This window comes from Nematolebias whitei, chromosome 11 (assembly GCF_014905685.2).
Source record: "Nematolebias whitei isolate Nwh7 chromosome 11, NemWhi1, whole genome shotgun sequence".
Lineage (NCBI taxonomy): Eukaryota > Metazoa > Chordata > Actinopteri > Cyprinodontiformes > Rivulidae > Nematolebias > Nematolebias whitei.
In genome coordinates, this window is record NC_056508.1 from 7,730,660 (window position 1) to 7,735,264 (window position 4,605).

The window sequence follows — 4,605 nt, forward strand, 5'->3', positions numbered from 1 at the left end:
TGATTAAATAATGTAGGGGGCGCACTTGAGTCAAAAGTTAAAAAACAATAGTAATGTGTCCATAAGTGCTTACTAATGACGTACCAAAAATCTGGTTCAGATTGGATGTTGTATCACTGAGATATAACTGTAGGAACAATGTAGGTGGCGCTGTGGAGGCTCTTGGCCACTTTTCATGGAAACCTGTTCAAGGAGTAGATAATGATCCATCATAGTGATTTTGGTACACCTGGGCTGAAATCTGCGCAATTTAGAGCCAAACGTATTGCAATGGCGTCACTTTTTAATTCGCCATGGCGCCACGCCCACATTCTCCAGCTATAACTGTTTGTAGTTTAAATCAAGTCAGACCATCTTATCTGTCTTCTAACACAGGATCATCCTGATTAGGTGAAGGGTGTCAAAGAAGGAGCATTCCAATTAAAAAAAGAGACTTCCTGTTGTGAGGGGGCAGGGCTTTGAAGACATCACAATATGACGACAGTGGATTGTCGGACATCCAACAGGGATGAGACCTGCTAAGTTTGGCGCCTTTCGGTCTTTCAATGTGAAAGTTATAGCGTTTGGAAATTTATGGCGTGAAGCTCAACTTTGAGGCCTGGCCACGCCCCTTTAACATATAGGAGAATGAAAGCTTTTGCTAACATTTATTCCCCAATGTGTTAAGGGCACATTAACCAAGTTTGACGGCAATAGCTCAAAATGCCTAGTAGGAGTTTTTTAAAATGCGCCATTAGAAACGCACAAAATTGAACCTTTGACCCAAAATGGCCGACTTCCTGTTGAGTTTGAAATAGGGCTCCAAGAGACTTTTTCATAGGTCCTGAGAAGATACAGTTGTTCACCAAGTTTCAGAATTATCGGGTAAAAAAATTGCCTGGGGCTGATGTTTAAAAAATTTCTAGGGGGCGCTATGGAGGCTATTGGCCAATTATCATGCATTCCTGTTCAAGGGGTGGATAATGATCGATCATTGTGATTTTGGTACATCTCAGCTCAAAACTGTGCAATTTAGAGCCAAACGTATTGCAATGGCTTCAGTTCTGACTTCGCCACGCCGCCACATCCACATTCTCCAGCAAAAACGGTTTGCACTTTAAAGCAAGTCAGATCATCTTGTTATATGTCTTCTAACATATGATCATCCTGTTCAGTTCAATGATGACAGAGAAGGAGCATTCCAAGCAAAAAAAGTGACTTCCTGTTCTGAGGGGGCGGGGCTTTGATGACGTCAGAATATGACCACAGAGGATCGTTGGGCATCGGACAGGGATCACTCATGCTAAGTTTGGTGCATTTTGGTTTTTCAATGTGAAAGTTATAAAGTTTAGAAATTAATCGCGTGAAGCCCAACTTTGAGGCCTGGCCACGCCCCTTTAACATTTATGAAAAAGCATTTTTTTAATTACATTTACTCCTTAATGTCTTAAGGGCATGTCCACCAAGGTTGAAGGCAATATCTCAAAATACCTAGGAGGAGTTCGTTCAAATTTGCCATTAAAAACGCCCAAAAATTAACCTTTGACCCAAAATGGCTGACTTCCTGTTGAGTTTGGACCAGGGCTCCAAGGGACTTTTTCATAGGTCTTGAGAAGATACACATGTTCACCGAGTTTCAGAATTATCGGGTAAAAAATGGCCTGGGGCTGAAGTTTAAAAAAATTCTAGGGGGCGCTATGGAGGCTATTGGCCAATTATCATGGCTTCCTGTTCAAGGAGTGGACAATGATCGATCATAGTGATTTTGGTGAACCTCGGATCAAATCTGTGGAATTTAGAACCAAACATATTGCAACGGCGTCACTTCTGAATTCGTCACGCCACCACGCCCACATCCTCCAGCGAAAACGCTTTGCGCTTTAAAGCAAGTCAGACCAACTTGTTATCTGTCTTCTAACACAGGATCATCCTGATTGGGTCAAGAGTGTCAGAGAGGGAGCTTTCCAAGCAAAAAAAGTGACTTCCTGTTGTGAGGGGGCAGGGCTTTGATGACGTCAGAATATGACCACAGAAGATCGTGGGGTCTCGGACAGGGATGACTCATGCCAAATTTGGTGCAATTCGGTTTTTCAATATGAAAGATATAGCGTTTGGAAATTTATGGTGTGAGGCCTAAATTTGAGGCCTGGCCACGCCCCTTTAACATATATGAAAACGCAATTTTTCGATTAAATTTACTCCCCAATGTCTTAAGGGCATATCTACCAAGTTTGAAGGCAATATCTCAAAATACCTAGGAGGAGTTAGTTAAAATATGCCATGTATGAAAAGTGAAAAAAGCTCAAAGATGACCATTTGACCCAAAATGGCAGACTTCCTGTTGGGTTTAGGGCATACCTCCAAGAGACTTTTTTTCTTGATTCAGGGGGTTCTACCTATGTACCAAATTTCAGCTCTCCACAACTTACCAGTTCTCCTATCTCACGTTAGGGGGCGCTGCTGAGCAGTTTGGCCACGCCCACTTTTGGTTCCATTAAAATACAAAAAAAAAAACTCCCTGGGCTGCCACCTTACCGTGGTGGAGGGGTTTGAGTGTCCCAATGATCCTAGGAGCTATGCTGTCAGGGGCTTTATGTCCCTAGTAGGGTCACCCATGGCAGACAGTTCCTAGGTGAGGGACCAGACAAAGTGCAGCCCAAACACACCCCTATGATGAAAAACACAAATGGACCTAGTGTTCCCTTGCCCGGACGTGGGTCACCGGGGCCCCACTCTGGAGCCAGGCCTGGAGGTGGGGCACGTGGGCGAGCGCCTGGTGGCCGGGCTTTTACCCATGGAGCTCGGTCGGGCACAGCCCGAAGAGGAGACGTGGGTCCCCCTTCCCATGGGCTCACCACCTGTGGGAGGGGCCAAAGGGGTCGGGTGCAATGTGGGATGGGTGGTGGCCGAGGGCGGGGACCCTGGCGGTCTGATCCTCGGCTACAGAAGCTGGCTATTGGGACGTGGAATGTCACCTCACTGGTGGGGAAGGAGCCTGAGCTGGTGTGTGAGGCTGAGAGGTTCCGGCTAGAAATAGTCGGACTCACCTCTACGCATGGCTCGGGCTCTGGAACCAGTTTCCTTGAGAGGGGCTGGACACTCTTCCACTCTGGAGTTGCCCCTGGTGAGAGGCACCGAGCAGGCGTGGGCGTACTAATTGCCCCCCAACTTGGTGCCTGTGTATTGGGGTTCACCCCGGTGAATGAGAGGGTGACCTCTCTCCGCCTACGTGTTGGGGGACGGGTTCTGACTGTCGTTTGTGCTTATGCACCAAATGGCAGTTCAGATTATCCACCCTTTCTGGAGTCCTTAGAGGGGGTACTGGAAAGTGCACCTTCTGGGGACTCCCTTGTTCTGCTGGGGGACTTCAATGCTCATGTGGGCAATGACAGTGAGACCTGGAGGGGTGTGGTTGGGAGGAACGGCCCCCCTGATCTGAACCAGAGTGGTGTTCTGTTGTTGGACTTCTGTGCTCGTCATGGATTGTCAATAACGAACACCTTGTTCAAGCATAAGAGTGTCCATATGTGCTCTTGGCACCAGGACACCCTAGGCCGCAGTTCGATGATCGACTTTGTCATCGTCTCATCTGATCTGCGGCCACATGTCTTGGACACTCGGGTGAAGAGAGGGGCGGAGCTGTCAACTGATCACTACCTGGTGGTGAGTTGGCTCCGATGGTGGGGGAGGATGCCGGTCAGACCTGGTAGGCCCAAACGTATTGTGAGGGTTTGCTGGGAACGTCTGGCAGAGTCTCCTGTGAGACGGAGTTTCAACTCCCACCTCCGGGAGAACTTTGAACATGTTCCAAGGGAGGTGAGGGACATTGAGTCTGAGTGGACCATGTTTCGTGCCTCTATTGTCGAGGCGGCTTACCAGAGCTGCGGCCGCAAGGTTGTCGGTGCCCTGTCGCGGCGGCAACCCTCGAACCCGATGGTGGACACCGTCAGTGAGGGATGCTGTCAGGCTGAAGAAGGAGTCCTATCGGGCCTTTTTGGCCTGTGGGACCCCGGAAGCAGCTGATGGGTACCGGCAGTCCAAGCGACATGCGGCTCGGGTGGTTGCTGAGACAAAAACTCGGGCATGGGAGGAGTTCGGAGAGGCCATGGAGAACGACTTCCGCACGGCTTCGAGACGTTTCTGGTCCGCCATCCGGCGTCTCAGGGGGGGGAAGCGGTATGCCACCAACACTGTTTATAGTGGGAGTGGTGTGCTGCTGACCTCAACTCGGGATGTTGTGGGTCGGTGGGCGGAATACTTTGAAGACCTCCTCAATCCCACCGGCACGTCTTCCACTGAGGAAGCGGAGCCTGGGGACTCTGGGTCGGGCCCTCCAATCTCTGGTGCTGAGGTCACCGAGGTGGTTAAAAAGCTCCTCGGTGGCAGGGCCCCAAGGGTGGATGAGATCCGCCCAGAGTTCCTTAAGGCTCTGGATGTTGTAGGGTTGTGTTGGCTTACGCGACTCTTCAATGTTGCGTGGACATCGGGGGAAGTTCCCCTGGATTGGCAGACCGGGGTGGTGGTCCCCCTATTCAAAAAGGGGGACCGTAGAGTGTGTTCCAACTACAGGGGAATCACGCTCTTAAGCCTCCCTGGTAAGGTCTATTCGGGGGTTCTGGAGAGGAG